The following is a 26,863-nucleotide window of genomic DNA, read 5'->3' as shown; positions in this document are numbered from 1 at the left end:
CTTTACACAGAAAAATTAACTGGTTCAAGTAATTGGGAAAAGGGGAATGATTTTTAAAGGAAGAGACCAATGGTTTGGGCCATTGTCTGAGTCCATACTTCCTCCACTTGTCAAACTGGAACAGAATCTTGAAGTTCTTTTTAGATTAATTTTTATTACAAGCCACAACTACAAAGCTAAAGGAGACCAGAAAATTCACTGTTCTTTAAAATATATGTCTCTGAATACATACACAGTCCATGCATTTCAAGTTTTGTCTTCTAATGATTACATGTTGAGTAACTTGAAAAACAACATATAGAACCAGCAATTTCATTATACAGAGAACTGATCCAACTCATCTGCCCAATTTTACCTCCTTAAGATGTGTGGCATTTTTTCATTCTCGTAGTGCTTCTCAGGTATCAAGGAATCACCTCCTTAAAAACAACATATGTATCTGAGACTATGGTAGTTTCAGAGCTGTTTCATTTCATATATTTGCATTTGCAGTCTGGAAATGTCACACTAAGCTCTTACCAAAACACACCAAAAAATAAAAGTTCCTAATTTAAAAATATGTCAGAATATTTGGACCAATTTGATTTGCCAGTTTTTCATGCTGGAAGCCTGGATTTTTTGAGTCAGAGTTGCATGTTATAAAATTAAAGGAGATACTTAGCTGGCCATCACAGAAAAATCGTGATAGTGTGTGCATAGAAATACACAGTGTTTGTGTATATGTCTCATAAGAGGTATGAGAGATTAATGTTCTTCTTAACTGAAAAGTTCTTTTTCCACTCCAAGGATATTTAAAAATAATTCTATCCATTTGGTGGAGCAATAGCTTAGTTAATGAAATTTGATATTTTGGAGTTTTTCATTCTTGTGTAACATCTGTAAACATGTTCCCAAACCTTACATGCAGTTCTGTAATTAACTTAGTGTTTCCATTGTGATTTTTCAATGAATAGAAAAAATGCTGTTTATACAGATGAGGGAAAAAACTAATTTTCCTCAGGAATACAGTTGTTAGATTTTGTTGGGGTTAAAATACAAACCAATGCAAAATCTGGTTTTTTTTTTTATTACCTGCTTGAAATCCCCTGAAAATGTTGGTTTTGCATACTTCAGATAAACAGTGAGGTGTAGTCCGGCCCGCTGTCTGTACAGGGGTAAGATCATTTAAGAAACAAAGCATTTTTAAACTTCTACAGAAGACCTGTACCTCTCTGATCACAGCAGTTAGTTTCTTTATTTTCATTAGTTTTTCTCTCCATGTAATGTACATAGAAAGTTAATGATGAAAGAGTAGTAAAGTATTCATTGAAACTGAAAATTATAGTATTTGCAAATATAAAAATCATAATTTACATAAATTTTATAGTCAAGAACATTATGAATGTAAATATGCCTTCATCTATTCTCAGTCTTATAATGCCATTTGTTGTCCAGTGGGAGATGAAGAGTGATGTTGAGACTGCTGTTTAACCTATTATAGCAGCCTAAAGAAATTAAAGTGCCTTGATGTAAATATGAGGTGGGAAAAGAGTATTCATCTCCATTAAGTGACATAAAAAAACATGGTAAGAATAACAGGCGGGTGGTTATGCATTAAGTGCTGAAGTCCCTGAATTTGGACACTAATTATAACCACAAGGACAATTGCCTCCCACGTACTTAAACTTTAATTTCAGTATATTTTCAGACCAAAAAAATATGCTTCGCAGTTCTTTAGGCACCAAATGTGGATTTTGTCTTGCATTCTTTTTTCATCTTATACATGATTCCTTTTCCCCTGCTATTAAATGAGGGCCTAGTACTAAAAAGCTTAATTCATTATGTACTCCTTGGTACAATGTGATCTTTAGACATTGTATTTTACTAGATCTCATAATTATGCTGAGGAAGTCCTACCCATTTTTAGTGCCATAAGCAAATGTTGCACCATCATATTCAAATTATTTGGAGCAGTTGTTTCAGCTTCATATTAATGTTACTTACACCTGTGTATGATCAGTAGCTACATAACCTGTTGCACCACATAAGTCACTCCTATTTTATTTCTTGGTGGTGCACCCTTGCACCCTTTCCTAAAATTATTTTTATGTTGCATTAGATAAAGTAATTTTTATATTGAGTAATTGCATTAAAGTATCACCCATGGAATCATAAATGAGAAGAGAGATATTGTACAAAACTATCTTTTAAAGTTAATTGAGTATTGCAGTGTCTTTAATATTAAACTGGTTTCCTTCCATGCAGGAGAGATCATTTTGATGTTTAGCCATTCCATCTTTGGTATAAATTAAGGTAAAGTATTAATCATTAAAAAAAAATACAAATCATTACTTCACCTTTGCCTTAATATTTAATATTTTAAAAATGCATTATGTCACTGTCTAACCTGATGTAATAATTAAGATGTGGTATTTCTAGATCTAATTTGTCTGATGTTTTTCAGTAACTCTGTCTTACTATCCTTTTCTGTGCTTGTTTAGATAGTTATTGGCTATTACACCTTCTCCACATGCACTAAGCTATAGATCTCCATCAAATCACCTCTAATCTTGTTACAAATAAACTAAATATACTGATCTTTTGTCTGTCTCACACACATAATAAAAAGAAGGATTTCCTGACTGTAATTCTTGTAACTCCTTTTTTGGCCCTTTTAATTTCAACTTCCTTTTGAATTAAAGATACCAGGCCTGGTTATAGCATTCCAGTGATGCCATATGTGCAGATAATTTCAGGTCCTTAGTACTACCATATATTTCCCTGTAATGCACCCAGGGATTGTTTTTAGCTTCTTAGCTACAGCAACATAGTAAGAGCAAAAAAAGCATTTGGTTATTTACAATGACTTGTAAGTTCTTTAGGGATTCACGGCTTTCTAGTATGTAATCCTCCATTTTATGTGGCCTGTCTTGTAGGTTCTTAATGTTCTTAAGGTAAATAAATTAAAATAATGTAATTTCTACTCCGAGATTTACTTAATTTATGCAGCTTGTTGGAAGGATTTTTACTTATTTTTGTCATCACAGAGCTTTAGCTTTTTTACCTAACAGTGAAGAATCAGTCATCAGGTTTTATGTGTGTTTTGCGTGATTGATATTTTTAAAAAGACAATAAAGGGGACTTCACAAAGCATTAGAGCATTAATATAGCACGAAGAAGGCTTATAATGTGTTTGGCTTTTGATGATACCTAATGATATGGCAGAAAAAGCACTCTTCTACAAGGCTGCTTTTAAGCTACAAGGGAACCAGAGGAATTGTTAAGAATAATAGATAGCATATCTTGGATTAATTTTTTTAAAATTTGTTTTTAGGAGCAGAAGCACAAAAATCCTGTCTTAATCTTGCTTTTAGGTATGCTGCTTATTTAGCTTTTAGTAACTTGTAATTTAAGATCACAGTTATTAGGTGTATTTCTGCATTTTATATATCGCTCCCAGATGCTACAGTATTAGTTTTTATCACTGCATATTTTATGAAATGTCAGCCTTCTGTTGGCTGCTCATGCAGCATTGTTAGTGATCAAAGCCACAACATAAAGGAGAGGAATCTAAACAGTTGGCTTATCTTTGTCCTTCATTGTGACACAGTACCATAAAATTACTTTACTATATAAAAGGCAGGCAAAGCTTCGCGCAGCACACTCTGAAAAGGTGAACTTCTTGTTATGCTCAACAAAACAGATAAATTCTTCTGGGTGATATTTTGTGCAGGGAAAGTAAAGTTAGTGATGATGTCTTTAGAATCTGGAAAAAGTTTTCATCTTTTCCTGCCTTTTTAAAGCACAATTTTGTGTGTGTGTGTGTGTGTGTGTATGTGTGTGTGTCGCAATCCTATTATAAATCTATCCTTTAAAACCTTTTGAAATGGAGGAAATGTGTCCTTTGGAGTAATCTGTATGGGATATTGTGGACTTCTTTGGGATACAATTAATCAAGACATTATATCACTTGAAGAGGGATAATTGGGAAGATAATAGTTAGCCTTTACATGATTAAAACTGCTGGTGTTTATCAAGTATATTTGGCTTTCATTTTGGTTCTTCACACAGGATAATATTTTGAGTTTATCCAAATTTTTGGTTAAAAATACCAGAATATCAGTCAGCCTTAATTTTTCTGCTTGCCTAAGTGAGTTGTGTATCAGAACTGAAATAATAAAGTAGGAAAAACTCTACAAGCTCTGGAGATATTCTAGGAATAAAAATCTTAAATGATTTTGATCAGCTGTTGTGTATGCCCTGCACAGCAGTTGGTTCAATCAATTTTATGTTTTGGGATGGTTTTATTAAAGCGAGCTGCTGCTTTCAGTAAATCATTGTAAAGATGCTAGCTTTCTATATGCTTTTTGGGGACCTGCAGCTTACCAAGTCAGTCTCTTAATATAAACAGACTTAACTTGGCTCCTCAAGAGGCTGGGCTGAATTAGTAACCCCCTTACCATGTGGAGTGTTATCAAGATGGGACAGAATACAGAAAAGGAAATAGTCTCCTAATATGATAGTGATACAGGAAGTAAAAGAACAAAAGTATTCCTGTCATATTGGGGGGCCTATGAAAGGCGTTTCAGTCAACAAGGCTCTTGACAGTATCTCTTAAAAGAGGTGATCATGCAGACTACCTGATTGCATGTGTTTGTGTTTGTCTTTCCAACTGCTGGTAGTCAGTAGCTTGTATGCATGTATTCTCTCACAGTATGTGATCATATTTTGATAAATGTTTCAGAAGTTTTGAACAAATGAACAGTGGTATTTTCTTCAGGACATTGTGATCAAGATGGCCACAGTGCTCCATTTTATCTTGGCTATATGGATGAGACGATCGTTTCATCCATCTTTCCTTAAAAGCTGGCACAGGAAGAGATCATTCCTGTGTACATTCAGATGTTTTATTACTTCTTTCTTCATGTGCTTCAAAATGGGGCAGGTAGAAAACAAACTGTTATCAAGTGAGTTAAGGTTGAAGATACTTAGTATATCAGAAGTATTAATTAATTAATGCTTTCAATTAATTAATTTTGAAAAGTGTAATTTAGGAAAACAAAACAATCTTGACAGTGGTAGGGAGTTCATGCATCAGCTGTCTGACATTATTGAGCTCAGTTTAGGTCATCCTTCCTGTATGAATATGGCATCACACAGAGTCTGCATAACTTTCTACCAGCATCAAGTTCATGGTGCTTCTCCTGCCCTTCACAACTGAAAGGGCTGAACATTCAAAGTACAGACCTATTCCCCATCTTTCTAGATAAGGTGTGATTGTAATGTATTTCTCTTCTGATGTTTTGAAGAAGTAGGTTCTCCTACTTTATATTTTCATTCAATGTCCACATGAGTAGGTGAATTTTACATGTCTTACATTTACTGGAATTCTGGTTTGCTGATGAAGGCAGAAAATCTCCCATTGGACCTGGCTATGATGAAGGATTTAGAGTCACCATAGAAATTGTGATGCTTACAGCAATTTTATTATCCACAGCAGGAAAGATGTGCTCCTCAAAAAGGATGTACAAGGGTGCATGAGCAAGGTTAGGTGTCTGAGAATCAGAAGGCCAAATATGTTTACACTTCTTGCAAGTCTAGAAGTTCAGGTGACCATGGAGAGAAGACAGAAAGAAATAAAAAGCCTTTAAAGGGAGTGATTTTTCCTCTACTGATCTTAATAACTTTAGCAGGTGTTTTAAACTGCTGTAGTTAAAGGGTAAACATTTTGTTCAGGGCTCTGTTTTATTTGTGTATCCAAGTCTGCTTTAAACACCTGATAAGAAGATGCTCATGACGCTTTAGGAGCTGAAAACATGCAAACCTTATCCAAGCAGGTTCTCTTGTCTTTATAGAGGTGAATCTCTTTGATTCCCTGGCCGAGAAGTCACGCATTAAATACACAGCTTTCACATATCCACTTGTTGACCTAACATACCCCAATTGCAGCAACCAAAAGTCGAGTCTTGATGAAGCATAATATGTAGTGGTACTTCTTTTTGTAATTGGTGCTTTGTGGTCCGCAGTTTCATGAAGGGGTAGTAAATAGATGGGGTGATAGCTCTTTGTTAATATACTGGATATAATTGAGGTAGCTTGATGCCTTTTAACCTGATATTCTTGAATCTTGATAGGCGCTCACCCAGCTGATAGGCTTTGGAAATGTAATTTCACTTTACAGATGTTTTGTATGTGTACATGTGCAAAATATTTTGTAGATTGGTCCCATAATTTGTCAGTATATATGTTATTATTTCCATAGAAAAAACTTTCATAACTAGTTTGATCACCTTTCCCAGCTAGGTCCAAAGGCAGTCTCTTCACTAGGGAAATGAATATACTGGTTTGTTGACCATTTGTCAATGCTAATGCCAGCAAAACCAAAGATTTTTCAGCCTCTTTTTGATGCCATTATCCTCAAATCTCTAACCTGAGGGTTATAAATGTAACTGACAGAGAAAATTGAGCAAAATTGATAGTCAGAAATTTCTTAATCAGATACAAATTGTTGGTTTGGACTTGATTCCCGGTCAATGAAAATTGTGTTTCTGAAGTGTAGCTTTATTAGTTTATGCAAGGGTATCATGGTGCTTGTACCTATGGGGTCAGTAGTCAGATTGCTGCTCTGCACTGCAGAGAGCTCAGTTACAGTGACAAATACTAAAAACAAAGTAATGTACGAGAGATGCTGCAGCTATATATCTAAGGACTTCATGTTGACTCCATCCTCTCTTATTAGTAATGCACTTTTTGGATGCATTTTGCAGTTCCATTTTTTGCTGATCTTGTGTCCTTGGCCTGCTAGAATTGGCAAAGGGAAAAGTCAGCAAGGTTTCTAGGAAGCTGTCTTCAGTATACCCTTTTAGTTAATACACAGATTAATATTAATGATAAGTACAGTAGGAACTGTGAGTGTTGGGTCACCTGAAAGAGTTAAGATGCATTCATGGTAGCAGTAGAATAACTCAAATATTTTCAATGCTAAGGAAGTTTTAGTTCAGAATTTACTGTTCAAATCTAAAGTACAAGTCAAGCCTTTCCCCAAAGTGAGAGGGGCAGGATTGGAAAGGCGGAACAAGGCCTTCAGCATTAGTGGAGAAGCTATTCACTAAAGAAGCAATCTGACCAGCCAAATGAGGAATTTCCAGCAAGGAGGTGCTTTCTAACTGGGGCAAGATTGAGAATTAATGTTGGATTTCAATGCATTAATTAATCCCTATTCACACTTCTTACAAATCTACATTTGTAAGTATTCAAACCGATAAATATTTTTTGTGTTAAAAACATGCAAAGGTAAAAGAAAGCTCAAAAGAGCAGAAAAGTGCTTCAATCTGATCAATATCACAGAATGCTGAGGAAATATGAGCATTGTGGAGATTTTGGCTTTATTAAATGTCCTACTTTGCTCACAGAATGTATTCTGCTAAGCTCTTCTGTGTAAATACTGGCAAAGACCCAGGTTTCAGTTTCATTGAAGTCTACCCCACCTGTAATAACTGTAGTCAAGAGATTGCAGTATTTATATATTCATCAGGTGCACTTTGTTTAGTTGTGATATTAAAATGTGTCAAATTGCTCTTCAGGTATGAATGGAGAGTTCATATTCCTAATTTTTATTGTACTCCAAGAGGATTACAATTTCACCTAGAGGTTAGTTATTGTGTATGAGTGTTCAGAAGAAATTTAACGTGTCCAACTTCTGATTTGGGAACATAAAGACCGATTGTTCCTTTTCACAGCAATTGAGAAGGTTACTGTTGTAAAACATGTATGTGTTTGAGGTTGCAAAGGGGCTAACGACAAGAAAGACAAATGCCTCCTGCGGTTAACTGTAGTGCCATTCCCATCAGTTCAAGAACAGGTTGCTTAAAAGTGGGAGGTGCAGCATTTTGTGGTCTTCTTGTTGGATCACCTGCCAGTCAGTGGGGTCCTGCGGCTGTCTTCCTAGCTTTGCATCTCATGAAAAGTGCTGAGATAAGACAGTTAAAGCTAATGGTGGTAGGCAGTGATCATTTCTTACTGGTGAGTTAGCAAACAAGGAATATGTGTCTCTCCTCATAGGGGCTAAGGAGAGATGAGCTCAGGAATGTGCATGACCTTTAGGTGTGAGAGACTTTGATATCCAGGAGGAAAAGTCTTGGGACCCAAAAATGGGTCTGTTTGGGCTTGAACAGCGTGGCCATGCTGTCTATAGGGATGAGTAGACTTCTGTCATGAATAGGAAAACAACAAAGATCTTTCCTTCCCACCTCTTCTTGTGTTTTGAATTGCATTGCGACTTTTACTTCCTATGAATGTACCTGATATACAGCAAACAGTGTTAGTATAGAGTATTTGTAGAAAGGATGGTGTATGCTTTTATTGCTCTTCATTTTCGATTTGTGGCAAGACGGGAGGAGGAAGATGGACTAAAACATCTTCACAGCTCTAAGGCCTACTAAGGAAGATCTCGGCTATGTAAACATAGACTTTTTTCTGCTAAGTCCTGTAAATGTAATGGGATAAATTATTTCAATTTCTCTGAATTTGTTGTCTTCTCAAGGTTTTAGATTTTGAACTTAACTTTAACTATTTGGTATTAAGTGAACAGCATAATGTAATAGCAACATTTGCTGTGATTTTAAATCTGTTTCTGATGTAGTTGACTTTCAGTGCTTTGAACCATTTAGTATCAAGTGAATAGTTTAAGTATTGACAATGAGAAATGAAAAAAACTCCACAGCTGTGGCATCTTACATCACTAAAATTTGATTTTCACAGGCTCAGAGTTTTACTCCCTGCTTTTTAGTGCAAGCTGAAAGTAGGAATAATTAAAGTTTAGAGAATTTTATGTATCTTGGGCAGGGGTGGGCGGTCAGTGACATTCCACTTTTGATTTGTGAGTAGAAGACTAGATTTTTTTGGAAAATCCCTTTAATTTTATATTGGATGCCATTGTAGCCCATTTTAAATTATTTTCTTAGTGTATTTTCTTCTTTTAGATAGTGTGAACTATTTTGTTTACTATGCACCCGCTATTCCTCCAAACAAATTTAATGCTTCATCTATACTGAGCACCCCACAGGAACACATGACTTAGGAAAGGGAAAAATCAGCAGAAAAATAGGTGGTCTGAGCATTTATGTGTTAAATATGCATGTTAATTAGAAAAAATTAGAAAAAATATGAAAACAGATGTTACATAAATTATTTCAGTCTCAGGACAGTAGTAACTTATACACTGACAATAACTTTTATATGTGCACGTATACGTGTATGTCTGTATCTGAAACATTTATGCAACTGCTACATGGGCAGCATTAGAAAAATAACTTCTAGCTTAGATAAGCCTTCTGAATATCACCTGCATTTTTGGGTGTTTCTCTCCTCTCTTGTGCTGTCCATTGAGCTCCTGAAAGAAGGTTCCTCAAAAAGGCTCTGCCAACAGAATCTGTTGTATCTTGATACTCGTGGGGAGTATTTGACATAACTGGCATTAAAAATATGCAAAACATTTTTCCCTGCATATTGATATTGTATTAGGCAGCAGAAATTTTAAAATATAAGTCCTTAATGTTCTCACACAGCCTATTCTTTACCTTGGTCTGTTTATTTCTCTTAGCTTCTCTGCAGTAGAAAAAAAAGATCCTAAGGCTTTCTAGTAGAAGGTACTCCAGCAGAGGCAACTAAAATGTTGAGAATGTGTTAACAGAATTTTGTAAGTGGATATTCATGTTAGAATTCATCTGCTCTTAGTGGAGTCATTTTGTCATTTTATAAAGAAGACACTTCTGACTGACAACCAATTTTCTGAATATAAATTCTGATATAATTTGAATAATTACATAATTTCTGTCCACGTTAAAAAAACAGACATATGTGCAGTTCGTTTTCTAATTATCACCACCAGAGACTGAAAAGTTAACTTCTCAGAAAATGAAGGCAATATAACATGAAGTAAGGGAAATGTTGAAAAATAAAGACCTGTAGCCTTCTGTAAATTTTCATATAATTATTTCAGTATAACATTCTACTTTTCTAGGTTGATAGCTTTCATATTCTTTGAAATCTTGTATGTTTCTGTTTCATAAATTTGATTTTTTTGGGTTTTTTTTTTCCCTTTTGTAAAATCCAGCATATGCTGGAGGAAGGTAAAAGGCTGCAAGATGTAGACAATGAATTGTGGAAGAAGATTCTAGCAGATTGGATTGTTAGTATTGAAGACTTTTTAAAACACTGTTCAGGGTAGGCAATTGCTATTCTAGTAGATGCATTACGCTAGTAAATGTATGAGAATGTAGTACTGTAAGAAAATGAATTACAGAAAACTATTAAGAAATCTTATTTATGTCTTGAAGAGGAAATATATTACCATAAATCCTACTTTATACCAATAAATTGTGTTGCCTACACAGAATTATTTAAACAAGAAAAAAATCAGTGATGTGTTAATCCTTCACTGTACATGTATTGTAAGAATCAGAGCTCAGAGGGACAAAGGGAAATAGTATAAAAAGGAGTAAAATGGTTCTAGCTGTGTATCTTAAATTTTTAGGAAAAAAAACTATGGAAACTTCAATATTCACTCTCAAACTAATAGTGGTGATGACTTCAAAGCCTGTTTTAGCCACCATTTTTCTGTGATGTACTATTGCATTTTCCTTGCTAGACTTACATATTTTCATGAGCAGGCAGCACATACTGATAATTCTTTTCCCCTGGAAAATATTTCCTTTATTGCTACTTTGTAATGGAGTAAGAGTGACCTTAACATCTGAGCCCACACCTGCTAGAATACCTCCATGCCATTTCTGACCTGGTTATTTTAAGAAAGTCAGACAGTGGTGCACTTGCGTGAGTTCTGACTTTGGTGGAAATGTCCCGGTTTTTCTGCTCTGTCAGCTGAAGGTAAAAACCTGTGGTCACTGTACCCTGGTGCTCTTAGTGTTGCCAACGTTAATAAAATAATAATGGCAAAATTGCAATTCAAGCTCAAAATAGTAACCATTCATTAGTTTTGTGATGCTGGGAAGCAGCAACACCTCTGCATTCTGCCATTCCTGTAGTTGGATGTAGGGTAGATATATGCAATTCAAGTGCATTTCCACAAGTATTATGAGCCCCTATGATTTTGCTTCAGTAAAAATACATGGCTACTGAAATTTTATTGGCCATAGATCACTGTGAAATTCCTTTCCTGCCAGTAAGCAGTGGTTCATTCATGTTCATTCTCTGCTATTCCTTGGCCTAGTGACCTTTCCAGATTCTGAAAGAAAATAGGAGAGAGCAGCTGCTTTGCTTTTGAATACCACAACCTAGCACAATCAGAACCAGGCCTTCCAAGAATCTCTGCTACTATTTAGGCATCAATTAATAACAATAAAAAAGAATTAGGAAGAATTTGTAGAAGAATTTATGACATCACTTTGTATATAAATTAAATACTATATATTAACCCTCTGGACCCTAGCAGTGGCATTTGTTTTGATCTGCCTTCATTACTCTTCAGATTTATTTAGACTTGGATATTCTTGTTCTGGTGTGGCCATCTAATTCTCTGGATCTGTGGTTAAACATGTGGATCATTAACCATGCTGAAGTTTGCATTCAACCTCCTCTGCATGATTGCTCTTCTGTTTAGAATTCTGTAAGATAAAGGATAAAGAAAAAGATAAGGATGAAATGTGAGACCTTTAGATGGAAATGATAAAGCTTTCTGAGTCAAAAGATATGAGAAATAATGCTCTTAAGATACTTTAGCTTTCAAATATTTCTGTAATCGCTTTTTTATTGTAAGTAGTGGTATGAACAAAATATGGAAGTTTGTGTTCTGTTAAAGCTTGATTATTCCAGTATGAGATTGTTTTAATAGCTAGAAAACATAGCAGGCTTTCCCACCTTTTTATATATCTTGGTTTTACCCAAGTTGATTTATATTTCAGAGTTTTCTCATTATTATGAGCACTAGCACATTAAACACTTGAGAAAAAATAAATGTCTCCGATCTAAAAAAAATGTATGTGTGTATACATACACATATATATAAATGTTTCATTTTCACAAATCCAATTGTAGTAAAGATGATGTTGTTTGTATTATGTTAAGAATTTGTATTTCATGCAATTTTTTCTGTACATTTTTTTTCCTACTCTCGTTAATAAATATCAAGGTACTTTCCAACCCAGCAATATTTCTTAGGATGACTGGCTTTAATACTATATCCCTATTTATTCGTACTCATTAATATGACTAGAATTTTTATGTGGGGAAGTTCTCTCTCATTCACTTTTCTGGGAAGGCAATGATTTTTGTAGGTATGTGCTTCCATCTGTCAATGCTAGATGATGCCGAATTGTGGGAATGTTCCTTGTGTTTGAAACAGAAGGTAGTAAGGCTTTTGGCTATAACTTAGTTTTTGTTGTGAATTTGTTTCATGATTTCTGATTGGCTTTTGAGACATCTCTGTCTGGTGTACCAAAAAAAAAAAATCTTGTCATAGAAAACTCTGCTTTGGTTGACAAGATGTGTGGGAGAGCAGACGTAGCATTCAGCAACTTGAGGCTGTAGTACTTGTATTCAACAGAGATAAATACTCCCTTTGATTCCTGTTGATAAAGGTGATACTGTAGTCTGTGTTGCTGAAAAGATGCTCTGAAGCATTCAGTACGAGTGGACACTTGCAAAGAGCTAGAGGTGATTCTGAGGGGAGGTGTGATGCAACAGTGGTCCCCATGAAAGCTGATCTATTTGTGCAGCATCACTAAATAAGCCTCAGTGCAAACCTGAATCCCGAAGGTGGGGATAGTCAGAGATACTGTTTAAGGAGCTAATATGTGAGCTTTTGTTTCTGTATTGTATCTTAAAATTATATTGTATCTTTTTGCCAAACAGTCTTCTGTTAAGCATTTTTAATATTTTGCTTTTTCATCTTTTTTCAGGGAAGCAGTAGTATCTGTGCTGCGGTATCTTGGTGGCTCCTTTGTGTGCATAGCTATATATGCAAGTTATGTGTAATAAGGAGAGAAAGTGCAAATAAGTGATTTAGAAAGTGATGAAACTCGATGCTTGAAATATTTTCCTGTAGAAACTGGTTCTGTAGTCTGAGACTCATCCAGAAGAGGAATATAGAGGAATGGTTTTTTTTGCTGGAGAAGGTTGCTTCATATGCAAGGAAAATGGTTGTAAGGAATGATTTTATCCTGAAATTTTTAGAGATCCTGAGATCCATATATATACTGAAAAACAAGAAACTGAGAAGTTAGTTGAATTATGGGACATAAATGCAGGAAAGCCCAGGATGGTATTTCTGCCTTAACAGTAGCTAGTAATATTCCTGGGGAAATACTGTAGAGTGAGGAGTAGTGGAAATTGTCTGCATTCATTAGTTGAATGAAAATGAGAGGGGAAAAAAGTGTGTTGTTACTGCAATCCGAATGTCTCACAGGAGCAGCATTGCCAAGAGCACTCTTAAAACAGGTATTGAAATGACCATGTAGTGTTGTAGCAGCTGATGATGAGTATCACTGAACAGCAAAACATACATTATTTTTCTTGATTTCCTACAAAAATATTTGGAGGAATTTTTCAAGCAATACAGATTTCCAAAAACAATTTTGCAATTTTATATATTCCTGGCTTCTCTGAACCTTTAATATTTTGATGACTTTCCTTCTAGCAGGAAGGAAAGTTACTACAGCAGTTGAATAGCAAGAAAAAAGCTACCGATGGTAGGCAAAAATATTCCTCTTACTATGAATAATACAGCAAGAGTTACATAGGCAGACAAATCAGGCCATTTCTTTAATATGTAAACTGATTTTCCATACATGCTTATAATTGTTCAATAAGAAATTTGTCAGAAATACACTGTGCCTATAATTAAAAAATAATATACATGAAGTGTAACAGTGGAAGGTCTGCTGTTTTATTGCATGTTAGCAATTTGCAAAGTAAAATCTTAATCCATATTTTTAAACTACTCTTACAGCACCAGGATCCATAACTCTTGAATATCCTTGTTTTCAGGTATTTTTCCCCACATTCACACTGCATGCTTAATACGGAGGATAACACATTCCAGTGCATTGTGAAACATATTTAAAGCAAACCTAAAACTAATAGTGCAGAAATTACAAACATCACAATAATTTTAATGTTCCACTCCTCCTAATCAGGTACTGGGAGTTGCGTATCTGGAGAGAAGGTGAAAAGACAGTTTTCAATACTTTAATTTGGTAAATAAGTTTAAAACCTGTAGTTAAAACCACTTCTGTGAGCAGTTAATCCCAGTATGCATGAGTTTGCTATGACTCCTGTTTAATGACCAGGTTAGCACTGAATTACTGTCTTGCTCCAAGCAAGGGATACATTGCACACTTGATTTTGTCTTTCCACTTAGGGTGTGCCTCACCCTAAGAAAGTAGATAATAACAGTAGAATAATATTTGTCAAATGTTTATTGGAACAGGAAAAAGTATAATTTAGAATACTTAAGTGTGGAAATACTAGTAAACACAGGATGGTTAACATTGGTAGTTGGGAATCTTGAAGTGCTTTACAAATAAAGAGTGGGTATTGTACTGTGGGATTCGACTGAGGATACTGGCCCTCCCTAGGAACTGATCTGAAGAAGGAAACTGAAATGCTTCCTTGTGAAGTATTTTCCTTTGTGCCTGAAGTTTCTAGCTAAATTTACCTTTCAATTGTCTCTGAGAAGGATACAGGCTTACTGTAAACACCTTCACTGACCTGTAACTTAATCAAGGTCTTCCAGTTTGTGAAACTTCAAGAAATGTCAGAAAATCCATACAATACTGCAAGCAAAAGGGTGCTCCAGATGAGCATGTGCTGCTCATGTAGTTAGCCAGCAGCTCAGCCTGTGCAGTGTGCTTACAGTGTTTGCATCAGACTCATTTTCTTTCTCTGTTGTTATCCTTACATTGAAGCCAATGTCACCCAGAAAAGATTTGTCCTTTCCTGGTAACTTCTGGGTCACTGTCACATTTATAGAATTAATGTTAAGAAATCCATCCCTTACTTAGTGTGGATTTTCTGTCTCTTACAGTACAATATTAAAATTCTAGCACCCCAGTTTCCATGGCTAAGCTTGCCACATCTGTGAGGTATGTAAAACAAAGAGATGGCACTGTCCCCAAGGCAGGGGGGCTGTGGGGTGTTGCAGGCACCCCTCCCTGGACAGCAGGATCAAGTTACAGAAGTTTTCAGTATTCCTCTGTTTGTTCTTGGACTTTGCCTACAGGCAAGTAGGAGACCTTATCCGCATTAACTTGTCTTGGGAAAGAAAGCCCCAGCTTCGTGGGAAAGTGGAGGAATGGGAGCAGCTGGAGATACAGGAGGCTACAGAGCAGCACAGGGATGTGGCCAGTGGGGACAGCTGCAAGCCAGAGCCACCAAGCTGCAACAGGCTTTACCTGCTTTCTCTGGCTCTCAGGCACAGGGGAACTGACATGGATTCCTCTCTCCCACATCAGTTCACCTGTTACTGACACAGCATTTTTGAAGGATGAAACTTTCTTTTCTTTCCTAATACTATAATAATTTAAATGTGGTCGGGTTTTTCTGGGTTGGTGCTTTTTTTGTTGTTGTTGTTTTGGTTTGGTTTGGTTTGGTTTGGTTTGGTTTGGTTTGGTTTGGTTTGGTTTGGTTTGGTTTGGTTTTTTTTGTTTTTTTGTTTTTTTGTTTTTTTGGTTTTTTTTGTTTTTTTGGTTTTTTTTTTGTTTTGGGGTTTTTTTGGTTTTTTTTTTTTTTTTGTTTGTTTGTTTGTTTTTCCTGGGGGAATCTTTTCACAGTACTTGACATTAGTTACGTTCATCTCTTTAAAGGCAGAAATAGATACTCAGATTCTTAAACTGGGACTTTTCTAAAAAGGCTATCAGTCCTCTGATGCTGTTGTATACAGACTGAGTCTGTGCAGCACTGTCTGTGATTTCCATGATGAAATTTTGCATTTTTATTAATACCTTCTCTAAATGGAGAAAGTTTTAAACAGGTAATTTTTGCATTTCTCATTTGATTTTGTGATCTGTTGGTGTAGTGAATTCTGTATTAAACACAGTGATTTTTTATTAAATGTTGATTATAAAGTGGTTAGACAAACATTAAGCACTATTACAAGTACAGTCCTCTATCAAAAAGTTAAGATGTCTAAACAAATTCTCAGACATTTAAACAAACTATTTATATACGTATGTAGGATTTGTTGCAAAAACATGAAATGGATGTAATTTTAACTGAGTTGTTAGGGGTTTTTTAAAATTTCCTAGCATTAATAGAAATGAAAGCATTCCTGTAAAAGATGCTGCTTCTCTGATGCTGGATTAATGGAAGTGGCTGTATTACAAGGATATTATACTTCTGATAATGGGAGATATGCTCATATAAAAATATAGACATACATTTTTCTTAAATCTGATTTGGTACCCCAATTTCCATTGTTAGGTGCAAATTAAAAAGAATTTTACTCTGGTAGGGGGTTCTAAAGCCTTGACATTATTTTAATCTGATAACGAATGGCTCTGAGTTCATGTTCTTTCAGTTGTTGGCAACAAATCTAAACCTGTGTTTTTTGGATTTATGAGGATAAGTCCTGCTTTGGCAATCTTGTAGATCCTCAGGAGAATAGTTAAACAGTGATTAATCATTGTTTCTTCACTGAGTGTGCAGAAAAGAATGGAAAAGCTGCATTTCACACTTCTGAAGCAATTAATCCCCATGATCTTAGCCAGGTTTGTCTTGTAGATAAGTTGGGATACAAAACTGTACCTAATTTATCAATGTATGCATGCCATAAAGTATAAAACACACAATTTATTTCATATCATTTATAGTCAAATGTAAAAAAAGAGTGACTTTGCCATATCCAAGAGTGTTTCTTACATTACCTTCATATAAACTAAGTACCAGAGATTACAATGGGATTCCTGTTTATTGTGCACATCTGGTGCAGTCACTATGCATTTTCTCATTCACTTGCTGGCATTTTTAGTGATTGTGGCATAAATCACCTTGCTAATCAGAAACATAAGTGACGGAAAGTCATCTCCTTTTTTTGAACAATGGGAAAAAACATATGGCTTCTTAGACAGGACTTGGCTGTTATACTATTTATGTGGCATTATATTCTGTATTTAGAATTTCATATTAATTGCCGTGGTTTGATTGAAAGCATAGAATGCCCTGTGGTTTTGGCCAAAGTACTTGTTTTATGATCTACTCATGATGCTTTCCGTGCTTAATATCTGTTGTATTTGCCTGTATCAAAAAATGGAGCTGAACATGCTGGCTGTATGTATTTTAAAATATGATAAAATGGTTTAAAATGCTTTTTAATCAATATGATTAAAATGAATGTTGTGTGTTCTGAGTGACACCTTATAGTAGAAGGTTGTTATAAATTGTGTGACATAGTAAACAAGGGAAAAGAATTATAGGAAACACATATACTCTAAACTTTTTTTCCTGCACAGAAGAGGACTGTAGAAAATCAGACAAGGAGGAGGTGAGACTGCTAGTTTTTGTGAGGCAAGTTTATTGGTAATTGTGCTTCTGAATTAAAATTCCCTGTGGGATAAAACATATAATAAGATGCCAAAATTATATTAACATGTGAGGAAGATAATTGCACCCAAAAGCAATTCATGTACAATATCATTTTGGTGTATCTAGTTCTTCATCTTACATGAATGTTTTGCACTTCATTTTGTGTCACTTACTTTGTGATTCATGGCCATATTTACTCCTTTAACCAAATAGTTTAGTATTAATAATAATTACTATAAAGAATTCTTAGTAGCCTTTTGAAAAAATATATTAATTTATGGCCAGTGGTTCAAAGTTTTATTTACTATTATATTATTTCTTTTAAATAATTAATTAAACATGTAACCTAATTCAATGATGTTATTGACCAAATTTCTCTAACCAGTGTGGAACTCGAGGTTATTACATGGTATTGGAATACACTAATTTCTGAATTGTCAGAAGTCTGTATATCTAAAAAAGATCTCTATTGTCTGCCAGGAAACTCCTAAATAATTACAAAAAAAATGCTAAATTAAGTAACTTATGATTAAGACTTTGATATGGGGCTCTTGAAATCGAAGGTGGTAATCAGGATGTAAAAAGAGACCATCCCAAGTGATTAGTTATTATTGGTAACACCTCTCTGGCATTACAAATTCTGCCTCACTGGTAATAAAGAAAAATATATAATGGAAGAATGCAGAGTAATGCTAAGAAGCACTTGTTAAACTATACAATGGGGGTTTCCATCTTCTTCACTCAGGTGTGGGTCTAAATGCACATTGTAGAGATGCTGCTTTTAAAAGCTTGTCAGAAAGTATGTTTTTGCCCAAGAACTTGCCTTCTACTAGGAATTGTGAAAAATCCTGAAAAGGATGCCTGAAACTAACTGACATTACATCCTTAAGATTACTTATTCACAAAGAGAGGAACTTCAAAAATAACAGGACAGCACATCACCTTAATTTTTTTAATAGCTGCTCACTGTGAGTTATCTTACATAGCGGAACAGTAATTTCACTAAAAATTTTCAAATTTGGTGTATTAGTTTAACAGGAAAAATTCTTCAAAATTACTTTGAAATACACAATTGCCCCTATTAAGTGCCTTTAAATGCTAAGAAAAAGGTCTCATCCTTAAAATTGTCTCACTAAGTTTGATTTCATAAATCTTATTTTTTGGCATTTCTTTTTCATAGTTTCTACTCACTAAAAAAAACCAGCCATAAACTTCCTGACTCACTCAGTATTACTTGAGCATTTTAAGTGGACCTTTATGTGCACCCTTAAGTAAACAATGTACTTGAAGGCAGGTTTGATTTTCCTGGTGTGATTCTAGGTTAGCCTTCTAGTTTGAATAAGGACTATATCTTTGAAGCAGATTGTCCCCACTGTGCTTATGTTCATACTGCAGAGTTGTGTCAGCATTGGGAAAATTGATTTCTTTTGGATTAGGCTGACTTAGAAGTTGCACACCATCAGTGTGTAAATGGACTTTCTTTGTAATAGCTGATAGGGGGCTTTTGGTCCTGAACATGACCAGCTCAAATTAAACACCCCTAAAAGACATTTTGCTTGAATGTTGATCCTCAGGATTAATTATTTCGTTCTACCTCTCAGCCCACATTGAGCAGTTGCCACTTGCAGCTGTTGTGAATCGCACAGAGGTACCCTATGGAACACTTAGTGGTTTGTGCAAAGTTCTGATGATCACCAGGCTTTTATCAATGTGTATATTTTTAATTATGCAAGTGGAATTACTGTCATGAAGTTTAGTTATCATATTTAAATACTGAATGAGTGACAAAGTGATCTCTTCTCCATTGACATTGTCCATAAATGAAACCCAGAAGTCAGCATTAGGTGCAATGACAGAGGGCTAAAAGGCAAAGGACAAAGGAGATGGTCATAAAATTGGGAGATGGAAAGGAATAAAGCTCTTGTACAGTAAATATAATCCAAGATTTTTCACAGGCATAAATCCACTAGTGCTATAGTCTGTTAAAGGAAAACTGTTTTATTTACTTACGTGAATTATGGACAGAGATTTTTACTTTATGCTTTTGTTCCTGATGATTTAGACATTTTCTCTTGGAAAGAATTAGATGAGATATAAACTGTAGACTTAAAATTTAAGGCTCCTTTCAAAATGGATAATGGTAGAGTTCCCCTCCTCACCCTAAACTCAAGGTTACTTTTGCCCAACACAGTGTAAAAAAATACTGTGGTTATCAGACCATCAGACATTTTGATGAGACACATTTTAAAACACCAGTCAATGAGCTGCAAAGTTCACTTTCTTTGATAAATAGTTTAAAAAAATCAGGAGAGGGTTAAAGACTGTGTTAAGATAAATTCATTCTTCTAATGAGGATGGTGGATAAAATCATTTACTTCATGTTAATACAGTTATTTAAAACTTAAATTTTGAGTTTACAACCATCTGTCTCAAGGGCTAAGCTCACTATAAACTATTATAATCATTTAAATAAATAGAGGAAAAAACAATCCGTTCAATATGTTGAATCAATATGTCATGCTTTGAATATCTATATAATTTTCCTCACATTAGGATCCATGGCACATGTACGGTACAATATGGTCTATAAATAGGCCCGTATCTTGGACTGCAGAGGGAATGACAGTGCTCCCCAGAACTTGGTGTGTGGTTTTGCCTCGCAGCCGTCTTTCCCTGTAATCCGAGTGTGGTTCAAAACATAACCTGATGGAGTTAAAAGAAGGCAGATTTCAATGGCAGCAAGGTAGCAGAGCATATCTTTGTCCTTTATTGTGTCCAACACAAGCAGAATCTTCATGTGGTATATGCGTTTCATTCCTTGCTTGGGCTTGGGAGAAAACCTCTCCTTTTCTGCTCTCACCAGGGTTGTTCAGTGCTCCCATCCAGGTGGCTTGGCTGGAATTAAGTGCACGTGGCACGTGCTTGCTTTCAGCACCCAGTGCAGCAGTGAATATTTGTTGTACAGAGTCTTGCATCACTGTGACTGTTCAACAATGACTCTGCTGACTTGGAAAGTATGGATTGGAGCATGAGCTGTAGGCCTGAGCAGCTCAGGAGTACTGATTAAAAGAAAAACAAAGAGCAAGTGAGGGATGGTCAGACATGGCTGAAATTCATTTAAGTGTGCCTCTAATAGAGATTTATAATACCTAAGTTTCAAGTCAGCATTTCAGTCCTTCTTTTTCATCAATTTTTATTCTTTTACTGCTAAGAATTACTTATTCATTTTAAAACAGATTCACAGACTCTATTATGAAAATATGTTGAAAACATGAATGTTGTTGAAATAAGTGGCTTTGCAATATTTAAGATAGTATGTATATAGTCTAAAAAACTCTATAGAAAGAACAACATCTAAGTTTGTGTTACTGAAAATACCAGCTCGATTGTAAACTGCCAGTGTACTTCTATCACATAGGAGGAGTAAAATTATATCTGTATTGTTGGAATGGGACAAAGGACAGCAGTGAGGGAGTGGTAGAAGCAGAATATGTCCTAAAGCACACTCTGGGTCTCCAGTCCATTAACTACATAAGTTTAGAAGCTGCCATGCTCTTCTGAATTATGGAACAGGAAGTCTCTTGGGGCTTTGCAGTGACATCACAAAGTATTAGAGGTTTGGTTTTCATGTCACTAGAATTCCTTGATGAAGTCATGGCCCAGTAATTCATTTTTCATCTGTATTCATGCTGAAATTAAAAATTCTTGGGGCTAGATGGAAGGATGAAGCTTCTTACTGTTCTGTTCCTCACTGTTGGGAGTAACACACCATCTCAAGGATATTTAAAAAGATATATACACTATTTCTCTTAACATCATGTCTTGCTGTTCTGCAGTTGAATCTAAATTAAAGCAAGTCAAATGAGTGTCTGTTGTGTGGATGGAGAATATTAGAATTAGAGGAGAATATTGAAGATAAGAAATCTGGTTTCTTGTTTCTCGTGTGTCACTGACTCAGGCCATGTGAGCCTGTAAGAGCCAAGTCTTGATTTAAACCATACTGAAATTATTGTGTGCCTCCCTTGAAAGAGTTCCACGTGAACACAGGAAAGTGTAGTGTTCCATGTATATGGAGTGTTTTACACCATTGGAGCCTTAACATATGGTTGTGGGTGTCACCTAGCATCCATGTGCCTCAAACTCTCTATCCATAAGATGGGGGAAATGCTTTGCAAGGTAGTTCAACTCAGCACTATTTGGAAATCATTGTGGTTTTCATAAAGAACAAAGATGTGTTGGGTTTTTTCCTGACACAGTAACAGTCTGTTGTTGACTGACGGGCACTTAAACACCTAGAACCAAATTCCTGGTCAGAATGCAAATACTGAAAATTCCTAGTACAATAATATCTACTGTGCTACAATGATATTAGGTAAATTCTAACCATTTGCATGCTTGGAACCTTATTAACAATGATTTGTGTAATTCTGTTCTCAGTTTTATTTCCATTTCTCTCCTTTTGATATCTTATTTAAGAAAATCTGGATCATCTTATTAAGTCAGATGAAACACCTGGTTTTTTCAGCATTTTGTTTTGCTAGATAGCTTAGGCAAATTGCATGGTTTTACTCTGACGTTCAAAATTCTGTAAGTAGAATGTAAAAATATCTTAACTTTCTAGACATTCTTTACTTTCTTCAGCAGCAAAAATACACATTTGTTTATCTAGATCTGTTCAGACTTATGCATGCTAAGACACATTTGAAAGCAGAAGTCTCTATGTAATTTATTTTCAGTGTGTAGTGTAAACTGTTGTGCTGTATATACATTTTATATTTATGTCAGAAAAGGGTTGCAGAGGGGTACTTTAAAACCACCTTTTTGGCTCTAAATAGCTATTGTGTACATATGGTAAGGTACTGCTGCTTAACAATTAGTAACTGCTTTGATGAAACTAAATTACATGTTTAAGTTCCCATCAGGAAGTCGCTTCACATATCTGTATTAATGTATTCAAGGCTCGAGAAGGAAAGTTAATTTTCCAGCTTAAATATTTAATTCAAGCTTAAAATTTAGTCTGTAATTAGAGCTCCCAAATGGCAGGAACATGGAGTATTTGTCCATTTTAATTAGATTGTTGTTTACCTATTAATTATATATCATATCTTGTCATATAGTTTTGATGGTAACAGATGGTGCTAGGAGTTAGTAAGGGTTTGAACAAAATAAGATTTCACATGATTTATTAAGTTGCACTTTATTAGTGAGTGGTCTGCTTTTGTCAGGTTATTCTGTGGAATAAGAAGTTCGAAACATTTCACTAATTTTGGTGATTACTCTCTATGTGAAAATATCTAACTTAAACAATAATTCCAAAAGCTGCATTCAGTTTTTTTAGAGGAAGTTGAAATACACCTTGTATTTCTCCTAAGTTATTGCCTCTATACTATGCACATGACAGTAAACTTACAGCTATTTTTTCCCCCTACATTTTGTGCATAAGATTTTTTAGGAGCAGTACCTCTTTTATCTGCAAAGAGTACTGCAATTGTTTCAAAGGTGAAAGACCTGATTTAGTTATAAAAATTTTAGCTTCTGCACAGAATCCATTTTCAAATTTCAATGGCTGAAAAACCCAGCATATCAATTTGTTCGTTGGTGCTTCCAAAATACCAATGTATACACAGTCATCTCTCCAGCAAGCATTGAAATGTAAAATGTAATTGAGATTTTGCAGAGTTCGGTAGTTGTGGACAAGCCATACCATATATCTTCACCCAGTATGTGAACATTTTTCCAATTCTTTGGCAATATCTAGTGCTGATGCAGTTTATCTAAATTTTTGAGTCCTGTATGAAATGTAAGTGTGTCTTCCATCAACCTGTGTTTTGATAAAACACCGAAAGCCATGTCCACACATCTGGAAATCATGTGGTACCTTTCTTGTGATATTTTGGAGTTCTCACTTAAATAGTCCCTTTTAAACCTGGGATAGAGGAAAAGGAAAAATAAAATTGAAAAGAATGCAAGGATGCAAGTCTCTTCTGAGTTTTGGAACATTAAAAAAAGAGAAAGAAAGAGACTGAAAGAAATTTTAATTTGCTTTATGACACCAGTGAAAAAGGGAGAAAGTCAAAAAGATAAGTAAATAAGATTGCATAGTAGAGGTTAGAGCAAGAATATTATTTCTTGAAAAAAGAGAGCTTTAGAATGGGTGAAGATACAGAAGATGTGTGCATGAGATGTTGGTGAACAGCACTGGTAAATGGACAGTGGTTTTCTCTATGGGGAGTTTGCACAGTGAAACTAATCAGCAATGGAGCTTAGCAGTGTGGTGTTTGTGGGTGGTTTAGTAGTGATTCAGGAGTGTTTGAGCTTTTAATTCCACTTGATCATAGATCATTTGATCTGTTCTAATTTTGGTCACCAGAGGGAGGAGATCAACGACAAGTTTCTTAAGTCCAGGTCAATTCAGCAGCTCTCTGTTACAAAGCTGAGTAAATAAATCATTATTTTGTGGCAAACCAATCTTCCTGTTTTCACTAGTTGCTTTCACAATACCTTGATAGCTTAATCCCCTTGGGGCGTAATATTATCTGAATAAATGAAGATCCTTTTCCTGTAACCCTCCCTTTTTTTATAAACTAATTACATACTTCTGTTTTCCTTCCTCCTTCCTAATTTCCCTCTGTCAAGTTAAAAAAACATGCACGATCATCAGAACTGTACCTGTTTCTTGACATTGACCATGACTTCAAAGAGATGGTAAGAGTCAAGAGTTTTGCTAGTGAAAAATAAACAGATGGCCGCAGTACACACACTGATTTCAAGGCTTGCTTCAGTGGGCGACTTGACAAACAGTAGATCTACAAAACTGCCTCCTTGTTCTGGCACTCGCTTTGTCCTCACACCAGCAGCAACAGATGCTTGATGCTGACACTAGTTCGGTTTCTCCCCACATAACTTTGGTCACATACTCTGAGTTGGATTTACTGTGACCTCTCTCTTGTTTCATAATTGTCCCCATTAGCATGATTGCTACCTTAAAAAGTATTGATAAGTATGTCTGTGTTCAAATCAACTGGAGGTGGGGTGAGTAGGGGGAGGTGTTTGGGAGTGTGTATGTATCTTGGATGTGTTCCCAAGCCGAGGATCGTTTTATCACCACCTACATCTAAAAAAGAACCACTATGCTGAAATTGTGCAGTTTGATTAGCTAGGAAGAGCTAAGTGACTTGGCCTATTGCCTCTTGTATGTGTGAAAAGATTACCTTCTAAAAATGCGACCTTTTATCCTCTTTTGCTCAGATCCTGGATTTTTCCCTGTGATTTGTAGAGCTGTGTTAATAACACAGAAAACGGCATTCAGTTGTTAGCGATGAAGATATAAGTGATTATAAAAACATTATCACAAGATAGAAGTAGTAAAAATATTCTACTTGCTGAGCTTGCACCATCACAATTTATTTATACATTTTATGCAAAAATACAGGGTTAATTTTTTTTTCCTTTGACCCTGTATATCAAATGTGATAAAATATGCTATCCTGCAGCTAAAAGCAGATGGAAAAATAAATTGAAGAACAGCGTTTAACTGCAGTCTTATCCTAGTTCATATAAAAATATTACAAAAATAAAACAGAGACATAACTGGGTCATTGAAATGTTCTTTAAGAAGGCCTGCTTACGCAACAAAATTACCCCATTTTCAAATGCTGTGGTTCATAACATTCGAGGAAAAAAAAAAAGGATTTTGAAATGTAGTAGCATGAATTTTGTTTTTAAATTAGTTTATACTCTTTGGAGTCAATCATTCATTGAGAACTTTTTTTTGTTTCTTTTGCAACATTATAGAAGTAGTGGGCTTGCATTAAACTTATCTTATGGACATTTGAGAGTTTTGAGTCATCACTTCTAATTTATTGCAGTGCCTTGCAGGGCTTCAGCTGTGCTCCCTACCTTGATTTTGGAATATCAGTGCCATTTATATTTTCCAGAATAATTCTCTTTACATGCTTGGCTTTGTAAATAGACTTTGAAGAATAAGTTGAAAAATACACAATTTAGTAAAATCTTTTGGTATGGATTCTCTGATAGTGAATGCAGCCAACAGTGTAATTTCTCAGCTCGTGGCCAAGTCTACCTCAGATACCAGACTGAGAAGCATTGAATTGAATCTCCTTTACAGTCACCTGTTTCTGCCCATCATTACCTAAGCAACTTCAGCCTCTAGTTTGAATCTGTAAAGCCTAATTTGACTTAGAAATCTTCAGAAGCCTAAGTTAGGCAGTTCTAATAATCCCAGGAGTGGAAATGTGAACACCAGATAATCATGTAGTAGCATCAGAGTGAAGCTTATTGTTTATGCATATGGAGATTTCAAATAAAAGAAGTGGGATTCTTACAAAAAGGACTGCAAGAAAGAAAGCAAGATTCACAGAAGATGAGTAATAAAATGCCATTCATCAAATATGCAACCTTTATCAGTGCCTGTAATACAACAGACCTAGCTGGTTTATAGCACTGTGTGGGAGAAATGGCTCAACTTGCACTGATTGTGCTGGAGATATTAATGCTATTACATTTGATTTCAAAAAATGCATTGCTTTGGTGGTCATTTGTAAAGGTGCTATCCACACCACTCCGTGATAGTGACTAGACAAACCATACAGGGTGGGCAGTAAAAAACCAATATGAAGAAAAAATATGCTGCCAAAAGAGAGTTTTTCTGGTACGGAACAGTCAGGTTAAAATTCTTCTAGAAGAAAATCTTGTCTTCACTGAATGTAAGAGTGCTTTATCATAGTTCTTTAAAGGAAAATGGAAAGCATATGATAAACCTTTAATACATGCTGTCAAATTGTCTACAAAAATGGCCCATGTGTTGAAAGAATAAGTATCATATAAGGAGACAAGTACTTAACAAAGAGACTTCTTTTCATCTCTAGTCCCCTTTTTCAGATTTAGCTGTTGCTGCTATAGCTAAGGTCAGCATCTATATAAATAAATAGTAGGATTAGTTAAGAGCTGTTCTGAAACTGCCTACACAATTCTTAGATCCATGAAAATTTTTCCTTTTGATTTTTTTTCTCATTGAGTTTACTTTTGAGTTGGGTTTATGGTGATCCTTTGCTCAGAAAGTAATGACCATAATTTAGTTTTGAATTCATCAGACATGCCCAGAAAGAGAGGGTAAGTTGCAACGTATGAGTGTGCTTCAGTGATGAACAATCATTTACAAATAGGGCTCCAGTTTAAAAAGGTGTAATAAATAAGAGATGATTTGCTCTAAATGTGTTCCTCTTGACACAAAAGTGTGAGAAAAGCTTTTTTCTCCCCATGTTTTCTTTCTATTTTTTCATAGCATATTGATATTGAACCCTAGTAGAGAATGTACTTTATTTCA

General features: G+C 35.3%; 1 protein-coding gene across 8 annotated transcripts in view; it reads left to right on the top strand.

Moving 5' to 3' along the window:
* Positions 1 to 26,863, top strand: part of TBC1D5 (TBC1 domain family member 5) — a 317,794-nt gene that overhangs the window by 77,517 nt on the left and 213,414 nt on the right. The gene's annotated exons all lie outside the window — the stretch shown is intronic.

This window comes from Melospiza melodia, chromosome 1 (assembly GCF_035770615.1).
Source record: "Melospiza melodia melodia isolate bMelMel2 chromosome 1, bMelMel2.pri, whole genome shotgun sequence".
NCBI classification, from domain to species: domain Eukaryota; kingdom Metazoa; phylum Chordata; class Aves; order Passeriformes; family Passerellidae; genus Melospiza; species Melospiza melodia.
This window is presented reverse-complemented; position numbering and strand designations above follow the sequence as displayed.